Source organism: Gopherus flavomarginatus, chromosome 8 (genome assembly GCF_025201925.1).
Source record: "Gopherus flavomarginatus isolate rGopFla2 chromosome 8, rGopFla2.mat.asm, whole genome shotgun sequence".
Lineage (NCBI taxonomy): Eukaryota > Metazoa > Chordata > Testudines > Testudinidae > Gopherus > Gopherus flavomarginatus.
The window spans coordinates 40,579,226-40,595,474 of record NC_066624.1 but is presented as its reverse complement, the minus strand read 5'-3'; the positions used below and the strand labels follow the sequence as shown (position 1 = coordinate 40,595,474).

The window sequence follows — 16,249 nt, the reverse complement described above, 5'->3', positions numbered from 1 at the left end:
CCTCCTGCCCACCTTCAGGCCAGGTTGGTGCCCCACGCTTAAAAGGCACTGAGCCACGCCTTGTGACACTGGCTTTTCCACCTGAAGGGTTTCAAGGCAGGGGGGAGAGTGGGTTTCCCTGCCACGCTGTGCTCTTTCCTGTGTGTGGCTGATGTGCCATTGCTGTGTATTTTCTGTTTCATTGCTCTCCGGGAAGAAAGAATCTGCATGGACAGGGCTGTTAAACCCTCCTCCAGAGACTGGGGAGGGGAGGGAATGAGGCAGGTGGGGAGGAGACTTTCTCCTTTCATCTCCAATCTCAGAGCGGCTAAAAGAGACTCTCAGGCAGCCGTCCCTACAATAATTCCCCTGTCTGTCTGTCTCTCTGGGCTTCTCTCCCCCGTAACAGATACAAGAATACCATACTTTAGCCTCAATTGAAGCAACAGAGGTTTAAATGCTTCCAGCTCAACCACTGTATTCAGATACTGCTGGAACAGCAAAGCATTCAAGCTCAGACAGCCGCGAACTGAAAACCCAAGCCTACAAAAAAGGGAGAGCGAAAGACAGAAGGGAAGAAAGAAAGCAGGAAACCGAACGTCAACAATCCCATAACTCGCTCCAGCTCATTCATTTTTCTTCTCCCTGCAGCGCTGGGGAAGGGGTCGTGTGGCGTGGTAAGGAATACAAATGCTTGTCTCTTTTTTTCTTTGTCCCAGTGAATTTATTTGTAGCAGGGGGTTCTAATTTGATGGATTTGGGGTTATTTTTTTCCTTTTTTACGATCTTCAGGCGCGATGGCAAGCTCAGTGCATCTCTGGCTTTTTCTTTTTTTAATCTGGATTAAATGTTGGTCGCTGGAGATGGGAACAATTATTATTAATTGCTATTCATTATTTATAACCATTCTCCTTTTTATTAACTTGGAAGCAGGTTGACCTCTTTATTGCCAATGACTATCTAGCTATATACGCACATATACCGGTGCGCACACATACATCTCTCTTGCTCTCCATAGCCATCAACACGCCTGAGAGGGACCTAAAGGAAATGACTAATGGCTAGTGTTTGTTTAACCCTTTTTCTTCCACTGCCCAAAGCAGAAGGGAAATCGAAAGAAACATAGACTCTTTTACTGCATTCCCCCTTGCTACTGCTGCTTGGAAGCAGGGTACAGCAAAGTTGTAAATAACAATTTTGTCCAGGGAAACAAATGAGTCTGTCTGTGAATGGGTGATGAGTAGAATGTAAAAATATATTGAGAATCTAGGGGGTATTTCTGATGGGAAGTACAAAGCCAAGCTCTTTCTCTTGACCTGTGCAAACCTCATTTGTTCCTTGTTGCTTAGAGGGTTTTTTTAAATCCAAGCTGCTGCTTGTTCTGTGGACAACAATAGAAGAGGGTAAACAAACAGATGTTTTATTCTTTTCTTCAGTACGCTGCTGATCTGGGAAAGACAGTTTGTTCATTGGATGGGTGGACACAAACACCTGCCAGGCTAAATAACTGTTTGATAGACCCGCATCCTTTTGTGGCGTTTACCCATAGTGCTGCTCAGCACTTCAGATATCTGCTCTGTTATAGAGGGAGGGAGAGGGGAATGAGAGATGATAGGCTAATGGGGTCAGCTTGGTCTGGAGATCAGCAAAGGGGAGTGTGGGTTGAGAGGAGAATTAGCTGTGGACTAGAAAAGACCCTTTCTACACCACCTTCTCCAGTGACTTCCCCTGTATTGATGGCAGTTGCATCAGGTCTGCAGTATTAAAGAGCTGGTTAAATCATGCTGGTGGCATTGAAGCAAGCTGGAATCTACTCAGCATGAGCAAGAGCTGCGGTTTAGGTTTGGCTCCACCCTGCTTGCTCTGGAGGGATTCTCTAGTGAAGGAGTTTCTCTCCTCCCCCCTTTTTTTTAAAGAGGGGGCTATTGAGGGAGCTACATGGAAAGTCAGTGTGCTTAAATGACAGCCCCTTTGATTGATCTCTGGGAGCAGCCGCTTAGCTTGTTGCTTCAAGAGGAGGAAGCTGATTGCTGCAGCCCCAGTAGAGATGCTTGGAAGGGTATATTGATTAAGTGGTCGGGGCACATCATCTTTGCAGATGCCCAAGCAAAGGAACTGGGGAGAGAGCAAAACACAACGCCAAGTAGTAAGGGCTCAGTGTGTCCTAGCTACTGCAAGTGTTGTGTTGCAAAGGTGATTAACCCTCAAAGGCTGAGGCATCTACACTATAGTGCTTCTAGTTGATCTGGATGGTGCAGGTGCTACAGGACATTCTGGGACACTTATGCTTGGTGGAATTCATAAAAAAGACGTAGAGTTCCTGGGAATTAACTATTATGCAGTCCTGTGTACTAGAGCCCTGAGTGGGACTATTTTTTTAAATCTTGTTCCTGTCCCACCACGCAATATCCACTCCTGCATTGTTTCTTGTTGATTTTTATCTTGAGCATATCTGCAAAAACCTTAGATCTATCAAGAGACACCAATTCTCCTATACTACTAAAAAACCAAACCAAAATTGTTTAGTCACGATCGTATATACAGAAAGAGAATTAGACACAATTTTTATGTGGCAAACTGATGAGAGATTTAGTGTTTTCCTGCAAATTACCACAGTCTGTTTTTTGCCCACCCAATCCCACCTGCAAAAAAGTACACGTTACTGGCTCCCGCTATTATGACAGCAGGTTCTGCAGGATCCCAGACTCACTGCAGGGCTCTACTATATACACCATCTCATGCCTGGTAGAGGAAAGAGAAGGCTCCTCAGGGCTTGAGGTACTGCAGCCATTGGTAGGACATGAGGTCAAGAATAGGATATACAAACTTTCTGGACTGGGATAATCTTGTAACCACGTTTCTAGAGTGAGATGGTGCATGAAGGAAAGAGGAGAGAATGAAAATAACGCAGCCACCAGCCAGGCCTGATAGACTCTGAAGTTGGGGGGTTGGCAGGGGATATGGGGTTCTGGACCTGGGCACCCTGAGGTGCTGGGCTCTGAGACGTGGACCTGTTAAAAGGAACAGTGTTGTTAAGCATTGAATTGACAAGCCTACTCACTGAAATCTGTTACCCACAGAGCAGTCACAGTCTGAGCAGCAGCAGTGCAAGCTTCCCTCACACTTCCTCTGTACACCTGGCTGGGAGAAACCACCCTAGGGGTGAATGAGCAGTTAATCCCATGACCAAGTTAGATCCTTGGCCTCCCTGCTGAGTCTGCCAGCTATCTGCTCGCACGGTGGTGTCTTCAGACAGAGAAAATGGGCTGAGGCCCTCCAGTGAGCAATGATTTCTGGGCACAATTCACCAAGGCTGGTCTTGATCCAGTGACATAGAGGACAATTGTTTTAATCCATCACCCAGCCACCTCATCTTTTTCAAGGAAGAGTGTGAGAGAGACAGAACTAACAGTGTCCTAGATTGTCAGGAGAGAAGTTAGGCAAGAGACAAGCACGTGCCCACTCCAGATAATGGAATTAGTCAGGGTGAGGTGGTTCTACAGATGGATAAAGATGCTGGTGCTATGGATGCAATCCTGGCCTTTCAGTGTAGCTTTTTAACCGCCTCTTTGCCCTAAAGGAGGAGCCTTCAACCTAAAGGATCTCCAATGGTTTTGAAAATGATGCTGCTGTTCCTGTAGACTTTCTATCTACCTGTCCTTCAGAGCGTGCCCAGTGCCTGATTGCCTGTCAAAACTGTACCCAGTTTCTGCTTTCCCCATCGCTCCTGATACACAAAACCGGGAGAGGCAAGTGAGCACAGTGGTGTCCAATTCTCTTAACAAATGGAGATCTGAGAAGTTGCTGGTGCTTGGACTGTACATGGTACCTTCTGGCACATAGGTCTGATTGCAGATTCCACCACCTCTCCTGGAATTTCCTCTTGCTTTTTCCTGTATGGTAAAAAGTGCAGCATGTGTATATGCACAGGTACATTCTGTGCACCACTGTGCAGATAGCTCAGCATCTAGGGAGCTCGGTTTTTCTTTGGTTCTGTGTCTTTTCTGACAAATATGTCATGAAACTTCCCTCCTTCGACCTTAATTCTTTCTCAGTCCCCTTCTTTCTATACATTTCTTTTTTACTCCCTCCTTCTTTTCCCATCCTTCTCCATTTTGTAGACTTACTTTCATTCTGCTTCTTTGCATCCCCACTTTCCTTTCCTCTCTTGCTATTTCAATGTTCTCTCATTTCTTCTCTCTCTCTCTCTCTCTCTCATTCTTTCCTTTCAAGTCCTCCTCCTCCTCAGTTTTGCTCCAGCTCAGCTCTGAAGAAAAAAGCCCAGCCCTTTAACTGTGGGTGTATTCCTGCCAAATGTTTACAAAAAGCACAATGTACAGACCGAATCCTGGCATAATTACACACCCAGACAGATAGCATAGTAAATAATCCTGCCTTTCAAATACTCCTCCAGTCCCTACTACTGCCATCACTTTCTCCTGCTGTCATGTCTCTGAGCTAAACGTATATTCATTTTGCACATACGTACATTTCAGATGTACCAAGTCTGGGTATTCAGTGTATATGCATATCGCAGTGGTTGGCAACTTGCGGCCTGTCAGAGTAATCTGCTGGTGGGATGCCAGACAGTTGGTTTACATTTGCATGACTGCCCATAGCTCCCTGTGGCCGTGGTTCACCATTCCTGGCTAATGGGAGCTGTGAGAAGCAGCGGCCAGCACCCGCAGCTCCCACTGGCCAGGAACAGCGAACTACAGCCACTGGGAGCTGTGGGGAGCCATGCAAATGTAAACAAACTGTCTGGCGGCCCACTAGCGGATTACGGTGGTGGGCCGAGGGTTGCCCACCAGTGGTGTATAGTATCTCAGTATGTATGTGTCCATGGCTGGCATGGCTGTTTTCATTGTATGTGTACATAGACTGTCTATGTATGCCTTACACTGGACCATTATCTGTATCTAACACCGACAGAGTACGGTCATTGGCAGGATTAAACCCGGGACCTCTAGAGCTAAATGCATGAGTCTCTACTGCATGAGCTAAAAGCCACATGGCTCTTAGCGAAGGTTGTAGCAGACTCATTAATCTCTAAGTGGCCTTGGTGCCACTAGAGGGGACAGAACACCACGGCCAGGAGGTGTGTGGGTTACAGGTACAGATATTTTTATTTATCTATTTAGTGCTGTGCGTGTATAGCATTTTGCAAATAGAAGATGTAGCTCTTTGGGTAAAGAATAAGCACCTATTTATCAATAATGTCAGTGAAGGTAACAGGAATGAGGAAGGTGAAGGGAGGTGCAAGGATCACAACAAAAGGTTGTCATGGTTTCAGTTAGTGATCCATGGTATGCCAAAAGTTCTAGTTAGTTTCACAGGTACATTTATGTATATATAATTGTGGTCAGATGTTTGGCTGCGTGTGTGTTCTCCCTGTGTGCTGTCCCAGCTTTGCGCAGACAGTTGGTACAGTAGATCTTGAGTGAAACACCCAATGACCACAAGATCCGTTAATGTACGAAGGCACCCAGCCAGGTTTATTGTTGATGAAGCACGGTATTAATATCCCACAGACTCTACCGGACCACTAATACATGTATGCACATAACAGTGGACCATCTTAGTGAATTAAGGGACTTTCTGTTCCTCCTTAGGCTAGAGAGAGAGACACTCCATTTGAGGGCCCATTTTATAAATTAATGAAAACAAGTTACATAATGCCCCTCTGACATTATTAGTTGACACCCTCTGAGGTAGCTGATTACCACGAACCACCTTGTACATCTCTATTCATTACACTGTCATCCTGACCTTATCTTTAGGATGGGTCAGCATGTTCCTGTTATCTTTAGGGAATGCGTTGATATCAAGGTGTTCTGGTACCATCCTTCTAGCACTGTGTAGGAATGTGTGTTTCTGCAATATCAGCCCTGTTCTTGCCAAATGCTGTGAGCAAGGCTTGCCTCTTGCTCACAGCTTAACTTTGCTTTATATCAGCAAAGTTTTGACTACTACTTTAGCTCAGGCCTCATACTAGGCCTCATATACACAGGCTTATGTCTCAGGCTCTCTTCCTACTACATTCCACCCCTTTTTGTCTTTTTATGAGGAGGATGTTTACCCATCGTTTCAGAAAACCATAATGCATGAACTGAAGATGACTCATTGGGCTAAACACTGTTATGTGGGTACCTTATTTACCGTTTATACATTTATGCCCCATTTGTTCCATAGTTTGCACATTTTTTTGTACGACCGATGGACAGGTTTTATTTTTCAATTGTTTTTAGTTCCTTATGGTGGACCTGGGAATGTTAGGCCAGGGACTTTGAGGAAAGTAGTTTTATGATTGAGCCTTGGTGGAACATTTAAATAATTACTATACATGAGTAATATGGATATGGTACCTATGTTTGTAGTGTATATGGGTATATATGTATAGTACGTGTGTGTACATATGACACCACCTAATGTAGCCAGTTACTACCCATCACCTTGTACACTGTCATCCTGACCTTATCTTTAGGATAGGTCAGCATGTTTCTGTTATTTTTAGGGAATGTGTTGGTATCAAGGTGTTCTGAAACCACCCTTCTGGAATATGTTTACATATATATTCTTGTGCCTAGCACTACTTAGGAATGTGTGTTTCTGCAATATCAGCCCTGTTCTTGCCAAATTCTGTGAGTAGGTCCTGCCTCTTGCTCACAACTTAACTTTGCTTTATATCAGCAAAGTTTTGACTACTGCTTTAGCTCAGGCCTCTAATACAAGGGCTTATGTCTCAGGCTCTCTTCCTACTACAATAATAGCATTGTCAGTCATGTGTATAGTCTGCAGCATCAGATTTCCAATACCGTGTGTGCTGTTGTGGTTGTTAGTCTGAGTTGGCAGTTGCTGTGATTGTGAGTCATTTTTTCTGCTATTGCAGTGGTTGTGGATCTGTGTCTGCCTCTAATTGCTGTGTGGTCAGACTAGTGTTAGGTTGTTACACTTGTGGCTGAGTCTGTGCTCCTCCTGTAGCTGTGGTGGTTGTGAACTAGTCTCTACCTGGACTCACTTCCAAGGAAATTACTGGGGGAGAGGGGAACCGGGATTAGTTTTGGTTTATGGGAAATGGTTGTTGAGCGGCTTCTGGTTTTGCTAAATTAAATCCAGTGGTGGTTTGGACCCTGCTCATAATTATCACAGTCACCAGCACACTGGGGAATGTGGGTAAACAGACCCAATTTGGGTCTCGACTCTCAATCCAATGAGCATCCTTGTTTCCATATTGACCTGTCTTTTTTTATTTTTCCCCTCACATGCCTCCTCCTTTGTGAGTATTTTGTATTGGTATTGTAGTGTGGAAACCACACTTGGGAGCTTCCATGTGTCTCTAACACTTGGTTTGAGTGGCAGATTCTTTGCAAGGCCTTATGATAAACATATAAATATATAATATATATATGCCTCCTAGGTATGTGTGGGAGTCCCACAGGTTTTGTGTGTGTGTGTGTGTTTTGTGTCATTGGGGTTGTTCTGTGTGCATCTCACAGGTGCTTGTGAGTTCAAAGATTCCTCTGCTGGTGAGAGGAATAGGAAGCTCTTACATTCTCTCTCTTACCATGGTGGGGAAAGTGATCCTTGCATGTAATAAGAAAAATAAGCAGATCAGTTTGTCAGGTTCTCTGGAACCTTCCTCTATGAAAGGCTTGAGGTAAACAGACAATTTTTTTAAGCACCTTCTGTGTGGACAGTGCCTTGCAGGGTTAATTCAGACTGCAAGAATTACTAGCATTACAGTGTTGTGGGGATGGATGAACTCCAGCAGCACTTAGGCTGCTCATGCTTACTAGAGGGCTGTCTGCTGTACAGGAATGGATTTCTTATTCCAGGCTGGATCAAAGTCTACTATAAACCACCTCCTCCTTACAGACACTGCATGAAAACAGCCTGAGAGACAGAGCCATTCAGAAAGAGGCTCCTCGGTGCTAGCACCTTGGCATCCCTGTCATAGTCAGTTAAAAACAGAGGTGCTTTAACCAATCACCTCCCCGCAGCCCTGCCATCCTTTTAATTAAACAGTCTATTCAGACAATCACTGCTGGATTTATAGAGGGTGCCTCGCACAGAGCTAGATTTTCCTGGTGAAAAGGACAGGTGCAGTCAAAGACCCTGTGCTCAGAGGGGTCCAGCCAGTGTCCCTTTGCATGGGGGAGCACTCAAAACATCCCAAATGGCTCATGGATCTGGCTTGGGAACAATGGAAAGCTTTAAAAGAGCCCCTAAGCCTGCCTTGTGCCAGCAAGGAAAGGAGAAAGAATGCTGAGTTGTACATTATTTTTACTCACAGGAGGTGATCAGATGCTTATGAGTGTTGATATAAGAACATCAGTGATTTGGCCCATCATTACCCTGGGGGTAATGCAGCTCCAATGCCAGCCAGTGCCCACCAGGCACAATCCATCCCATGACCCCTGCTTTTGTTTAGAACAGTTGAAGCAATGCATCAGAGAAAATGTATGCAGAAGTGTCAAATGGATAGACACTCAGGATCTGGCCCTGTTTAGCTCTCCATTCCCTTCAAGAAAAAGCCTTTCTAAATTGAGGACCACAAACTGCTCTAGTTGTAGCTCACGCCCCACCTTTCCCAATAAAAATCAAGCACAAACGAAAGGAAGGAGAGGTTGACTGGTGTGCCAAGCTATCTCCTGTAGTCTCAGCGGCACTGTCTGCACTAGGAAATTGAGCTATTGCTGGCAAAGCATCCACCTGAATTGGTACTAAAGACAGTTTTGCCCTAGTGTGGATGGGCCCAAATTATTTTCAGCACCATGGCCCTGAGTTAGAAGGGTCCTTAAGTATGTACCTAACTTTAAGGATGTGATCAGTCCCATTGGCTTCAATGGGACTGTTTGTGTTTGTAAAGTTAATCATGTCTAGATACCCTGCTGAATGAGGGCCCTTTACAGGATGCATGCGTGGGAGTTGATGGAGCCATAGTCAGTTTCCTGGTATGTAACTATGGTCAATGTTAATACCATGCTAGTATCCAGTTCAGCTCTTGCTTTCACTAACTATGGTCTTGAACCAGTCTGCATTACCATAGATTTTGTTCGCTACATCCCTGGTTCCTCCACATATCTGGCATCCTCCTCCTTTCTGCCCCTTCACACAACTTTTCCAGTGTTAAGGTACATAAAACCATTTCTTCCATGTATTATTTACTTTCCATAACTATATAAATAATACAATTATATATTAGGTACATTGCATCATATATACAGGAACGGACCTCAAGAGGTCATCTAGTCCAGTCCCTGGCACTCATGGCAGGACTAAGTATTATCTAGATTCATAGATTTTAGGACTGGAAGGGACCTTGAGAGGTCATCGAGTCCAGTCCCCTGCTCTCAGGGCAGGACCAAATACTGTCCATACCATCACTAGCAGATGTTTCTCTAACCTGCTCTTCAAAATCTCCAAGGATGGAGATTCCACAACCTCCCTAGGCAATTTGTTCCAGTGCTTAATCACCCTGGCAGTTAGGGAAGTTTTCCCTAATGTCCAACCTAAACTTCCCTTGCTACAATTTAAGGCCATTGCTTCTTGTCCTATCTTCAGAGGTTAACGAGAACAATTTTTCTCCCTCCTTCTTGTAACAACCTTTTATGTATTTGAAAACTACTATCATGTCCTCCCTCAGTCTTTCCTTCTTCAGACTAAACAGACCCAATTTTTTCAATCTTCCCTCATAAGTCATATTTTCTACAACTTTAATCATTTTTGTTGCTCTTCTCTGGGCTTTCTCCAATTTGTCCACATATTTCCTGAAATGTGGCACCTAGAATTGGACACAATATTCCAGTTGAGGCCTAATCAATGTGGAATAGAATGAAAGAATTACTTTGTGTGTCTTATTTACAACACCCAGCTAATACATCTCAGAATGATATTTGCCTTTTTTTGCAACAGTGTGACACTATTGACTCCTATTTAGTTTGTGAGCCACTATAACCCCCAGATCCCTTTCTGCAATTCTCCTTCCTAGGCAGTCATTTCCCATTTTGTATGTGTCCACTGATGCTTTGAGCTGGAGTTGTGATTTCCAGCTGCAGGAGACATACCTATGCTAGCTCTAATCCAGCTAGTTTACTACAAATAGTGTGTCTGTAGTGATGCAAGTGGCAGAAGAGGCTAATGGCTCCAGTACATACCCATCTAAGATGCTCGCCAGGTGCTCTGGGTGGTTAACAACTCCTGCTGCTTGCCCCACCAGTTACTCTATTTTTAATACACTAGCTCAGTCAGAATGACATCCCCAGTTCAAAGCATAGACAGACCCTTACTGCAAGGCTTCCTCCTCTGCATCAGGCTCCCTGCATCCCTCCACTCTGCCATCTCACCAGCTCTTTGCAAAGCTGATCTGGAAAGGACGTACTTACCTCTTTGCTCAACTTTAGAAAAAATTCTCCAGGGTAGGTCCAAAATGCTACAAATTGCAAAAACATTACTGAAGCATTTGGGATCATGGCTGTAAAATTTTGGATTAATTTTTTGTGGGTATATCTCTTAGTTCCTGTACTGAGCCTTCAAGGAACTCTGCCCTTCTACATCACTTCTGACCTATAACACCCCTGGTTCTTTCAGTTCTGGGCCCATAAACTGCTCTGCTGATGCACCTCAATCATGATCTTCATTGACCTTGCTATTACAGAGCTGTGTCTCCACACAATTCAGCTAATGTACCTCATTCATTCCTGATGAGATGTGCCCCTAGCTGCTCCAGTCATGGGTCTTCATACAGCTCTCAGTGCATCTCAGGGCTTGTCTATACCATGGGGTAATGTGCTCTGCGGAGGTCTGATTTCTAAAGCACACTAACATGCTGCACATTGATTGGTCCAGTAGGCCCTGTTGGTGTGCATTACTGTTTTAATCAGTGCTACGTTAAAGCACACTAGAGAATCTTCAGTGAGCACCAGCAGAGTCTACCTGAAAAATTCATGACCAGATCCAGTTCTACTCTCCACAGAACTAGTATTTGACTCTTGTACCTTATGCTCACACTCAATTCCACATTAATATGGATAACTGTCTTCTCAGTTTGGAGCTAGCTAAGGCAATACTGCATCCCTGAAACCAGGAATGTCTGTGCATGGGGCCTAGCCTCATGTCCTGGTTGATCTGACAGAAGCCAGCATGTTTTCATGGTTGCGGTAAACCCCAGCAGACTGGCATTAAACTGAGCCTTCACAACCTGAAAGCTGAACCATTTCTTGGTCTTCCAAATTGGGCTGCCAGCAGCAGCATGCTTTTTGGGTTCTCAAAGGCCAGCTCTACCTGATGTTGAAGTACTGGGCCTCCTCTGAGCTGCAATTATCAAATGTGAGGTGGTGTGATGTGGAGGCATCCTAACAAAGTGTATGTATGCAGCTTGTTATTTGGTACAGCCACTCCAAGGTGCCTCAGCGTACTGAGAGACCTAAAAGGGGAAAGACAGTTAACTATGCAGGAACGTTACAATGAAAATACAGCTGAGCATTAATGTAAAATCTGAACATACTAGAGAGGCAGGGCAACCAAGTGGCCATTGAAACCACCTTAGGCCTTGATGCCCAGACTCGATCTGGCAGTGTCATTACCAGTGTGAAACTAGGCATAGCCACCTGAAAGTGGCCATTTGGAAAAAATGGGTCTTCAGACATGAATGGAAAATGCTGAAAGCTTCTGCTGTCTGGATGTGCTTAGGCTGTGGTTTAAAGTAATGGAGCACTGGGGGACAAGCCGTTCACTGGACTTCTGGCATGCACTGCCTTGCAGATGTGGACAAATGCAGGCCATGACCCCAATAATGGGGAATGCCCAAGCCTGAGGTGACAAGGGCGAGGGTGGGGAGAGAGGTGGGAAGGGACTTGAATGGAAGGGGAAGAATCTTTAAGTCACTTTGGTGCTTCTGATGACTCTTTGGAGCTGCTGAGATCTTTTGAGAACTATTTGCATCAGCCAGCACCACTAGCAGCAGACTGTAGCAATTGTTGCTCGTGCAGAGCCTTGTCTGTGGAACCAGAGAGAAGTTATGTCCAAAGCTGACTGAGAAGAGTTAAAAGGGATCTCACAAAACTGGGTAAATGGGCAACAAAATGGCAGATGAAATTCAATGTTGATAAATGCAAAGTAATGCACATTGGAAAACATAATCCCAACTATCCATATCAAATGATGGTCTAAATTAGCTGTTACCACTCAAGAGAGAGATCTTGGAGTCACTGTGAATAGCAGGGCCGGCTTTAGGAAGTGTGGGGCCCAATTCGAACATTTTCGGCGGAGTCCTGGAAGGGATGACTAAAAAAAAAGAACACGTGTAAAAAAAAGCCTTTCATTTCTTCCATGTATTATTTACTTTCCATAACTATATAAATAATACAATTATATATTATGTACATTGCATCATATATGCTGTTGATTGCTTATTAATGAGTGCCATTTCACATGTGTGGGTCCCTGCCACTCCCTGCAGGTGTGCACATGTGTGGGTCCCAGCTGCTCCCTGCCCCCCTCATTGAAGCAGGTGTGCAGGATTACTGCCCTGGGAACTGCAGGGCAGCAGTGGACATGGGGCTGGTTGGAGGCAGGGCAGAGGCTGACTGGAGGTAGGATCTAGCTGCAGGCAGGGAAAGGGGTGCAGGGCTGGCTGGAGACGGGGGGTGTGGGGTGGGCTGGCTTCAGGCAGGGCCGCAGGGCGATGCAGCAGGGGTTGGGAAGGGTTGGAGACAGAGGAGTGCAGAACTGGCTAGATTCAGGCAGGAGAGTGCAGCGGGGTTGGCTGGAGACAGGGCAGGGGGTTTGGGGCTGGGTGTGGGCAGGGTGTGCAGGGCTGGTGCAGGCAGTGGTGTGTGGGGGCTGGCTGGCTTTGGGCAGGGCCACAGGGGTGTGTGGCAGGGGGTGGTTGGAGACAGGGCAGAGGGTTTGGCAGGGGCTGGCTGTGGGCATGGAGTGCAGAGCTGGCTAGGGGCAGAGCTGGCTGGGGGCAGGGCAAGGGGTGCAGCAGAAGCAGCTGGAGCCCCGGCCCTTTAAATAGCCCCCAAGCCTCCCGCTATCCCAGGGCTCTGGGGGTTATTTAAAGGGCCCGGGGCTCCCCTGCTTCTACTCCGCCCCGGACCTTTTAAATAGCGGTGAGAGCCCTGGAGAATACATGGGGGTGGCTTGGCTCCAGCGGCTATTTAAAGGACGGGGTGGCAGAGGCAGCTGGAGCCCCAGCCCTTTAAATAGCCCCCGATCCCAGGGCTATGGGGGCTATTTAAAGGGCCCGGAGCTCCAGCAGGGAGACTGGGGCTGCGGGGCAGTTTGCCGCGCTCCGGCTGCGGCTCCAGCCGGGAGAGCGGGGCTGCTTGCTGTGCTCCGGCAGGGGCTCCAGCCGGGAAAGCGGGGCTGCTTGCTGTGCTCTGGCCGGGGCTCCAGTCGGGAGACCGGGGCTGCGGGGCGGCTTGCCGTGCTCCGGCTGGGGCTCCAGCTCTCGGCGCGGGGCCTGATTCCTGGGAATCGGCTGAATCGGCCTAAAGCCGGCCCTGGTGAATAGTTCTCTGAAAACATCCACTCAATGTGCAGAGGCTGCCAAAAAACAAACAGAATGTTGGGAATCATTAGGAAAGGGATAGATAATAAGACAGAAAATATCATACTGCCTCTACCTAAACCCATGGTATGCCCACATCTCGAGTACTGCATGCAGATGTGGTTGCCCCATCTCAAAAAAGATATATTGTAATTGGAAAAGGTACAGAAAAGGGGAACAAAAATGATGAGGGGTATGAAACGGCTTCCATATGAGGAGAGGTTAATAAGATTGGGACTTTTCAACTTGGAAAAGAGATGATTAAGTGGGGATATGACAGATGTCTATAAAATCATGACTGCTGTGGAAAAAGTAAAGAAGGAAGTATTATTTTCTCCTTCTCATAACACAAGAACTAGGGGTCACCAAATGAAATTAATGGGTAGCATGTTTAAAACAAACAAAAGCAAGTATTTCTTCACACAATGCACAGTAACCTGTGGAACTCTTTGCCAGAGGATGTTGTGCAGGCCAAGATTATGAGGGTTCAAAAAAGAACTAGCTCAGTTCATGGAGAATAGGTCCATCAGTGGCTATTAGCCAGGATGGGCAGGGGTGCAAAAACATGCTTTGAAGTGTCCCTAGCCTCTGTTTGCTAGAAGCTAGGAATGGGTGATGGGATGATTCACTTGGTGATTACCCATTCTGTTCATTCCCACTGGGGCACCTGGTGTTGGCCACTGTTGGAAGACAGGATACTGGGCTAGTTGGACCTTTGCTCTGACCCAATATGGCCATTCTTATGTATGTTCTTATGTGATCTGCACTGGTCATATCTGGAAAAGAAAGGAACGTGCTCCAACAACTTGCAGCCAGCATGTGAGAGCGTCCGTGTAGGCCTGGCCTGTCAGTTCACTACGATAGTACCAAATTACCTGGAAATGAGGCTCTGATTGCATAGTTCCTCTTTTGATAAGACACCTAGATTTCTAATTAAACAGGCAGGAACCACCATACAAATGTCAGTAATATTGGTGGTAAGAGAGGAAAAAATGTCCATTAGCTACTAAACTGAGACCACTGCTCTCACTCCACTCATAAGCCAGGTCAGGTGTGAGTTCTGGCCTCCAAAAGGGCGTTAACCTGTTGTGTCATGTAGGCCTCTGTTAGTGACGTGCTTAGTAGAGGAAGCTCTTGGAGCTGGGTGCAAAATCTCTGCCACTAAATGGAGTGTTGGGGGGGCAGAGATTTCCCTTTAGTCTGATGGAGTCACCCCTCTCTGGTATAACACCCCAGTCAGAGATTACTTTGATTGGAGGCCTTGTGTTTCTGTAGAGCTCCTGGTTAGTGCCTTTGGAATGCAATATCTTGCACTGAGTATAGGGTGTTTTACCCCAGCAGGGAGAAGGGGACCATACCCCACCTCGACCCACTGCTGTACATAGCATCCTCCCCATTCAGTTTCAGAGCTTAGTTGGTACCACTCAGTGTATTGTTCAGAAGCAGATGGGATCAGCAGCAGGCTGGAGGAGCATGCATGCAGCTCAGGGATCTCCCCCTGGTTTGTCATACTAATGCTGTCCTCCTGTCCTTCCTAGTGAGCCTCCACCTCAGTTCAGCTCTCCCCACATCCACTGAGCCAGACCCATGCAGACTTGGCTCTCTGCTGTGAGCCTGCAGGCAGCTTAATGCACTACTGCCTTAAGCAGGTGGCTGCTTTATCAGACTGAGGGCCGGCATCCACACTTCTTTGGCATAGGCCTATGGCAAAGTAGCTGCTTCTCCTCTGCTGGCTCAGTCCCTTGCCGCCTTGGAGCCGCAGGCTTGGGCAAAGCAAAAGCCCTTCCTGGTCGCACAGGGTCTGGCTGATCCCTTCTCAGCCAGTCCCTTGCTCAGTTTTTCTCTCCTTCTGGGGAGAGTGCAATCTACCTTGCAGGAAGAGTTTCAGAGTCCTACTCACTAGCAGCTACTCTACTTCTCTCCTCTTCCCTGCCAGGTAGGGTTTAAAAAGGTCCCCAGCAATTGGGCCAGCTGAAGCTAATTAGTTCCCTGGTAACCCCTGTTCCAGCTGAGCCTTGTTTCTCCATGGCTATCTCCCCTCAATGGATACGGAGAGGCCTTTTAACCCCTCTGGGACTAATTACTACCCCTCTCCTGGTAGCTAATTGTCCTGAGTTAGCCACAGGCCCCAAACTAAACTGGCTTTACACTACTCTGTCCACTCTGCTTATCCACTCATAGCTGCTCCCCGCTGCCAATGATACCAGCCGTCACTCCGTTTACTGCTCCTCCCAAAGCTGCCATCTTGCTTCCTTCCACGCTGCATCTTAGTCACAGATAGTGCTCCCTACTCCGATCCATAAGGATGCTGATCATTTCTCCTTCCAATGTCACCTCTTCAAGACGCACTTCTACCATGATTCCTACAAGACATCAACCAGCTGCTGATGTTTAGGGCAAAGGCCATTTAGGAAGTGCTGATGTTGATGGGCGGGGAAGGTTGATCATCTGCTGTACCCTCTCCTGCATCCTCAATTACTTGTTTGTTTTCTTAGCTTGTGAGCTGTTCAGGGCAGGGACTGTGTATTGCTATATCTTTGTACCGTGCCTATAATATGAAGGATATTGTTGCAGTATGAATAATATAGACCGCTACTGCTGCTGGATGTCAAATGTATGTTTGTGGGGCAAGGTTCAGTTGGGTCCTGTCCCCTCTAGTCTCCCTGTTACAGAAGTGAAGCCAAGCTGCTTGTGCTGGGGTACTTGCCTAGCTGC

At 46.5% G+C, this 16,249-nt stretch overlaps 1 protein-coding gene across 1 annotated transcript in view; it reads left to right on the top strand.

Annotated features, from left to right (window-relative positions):
- The first annotated feature begins 296 nt into the window (after positions 1-296).
- The window catches only part of GABRA3 (gamma-aminobutyric acid type A receptor subunit alpha3), a 135,648-nt gene continuing 119,695 nt past the window's right edge, over positions 297-16,249 (top strand). Inside the window, exon 1 of the mRNA XM_050964357.1 lies at positions 297-656. The gene's annotated coding sequence lies outside the window, so the exon portion shown is untranslated. The remainder of the gene's footprint in view (positions 657-16,249) is intronic.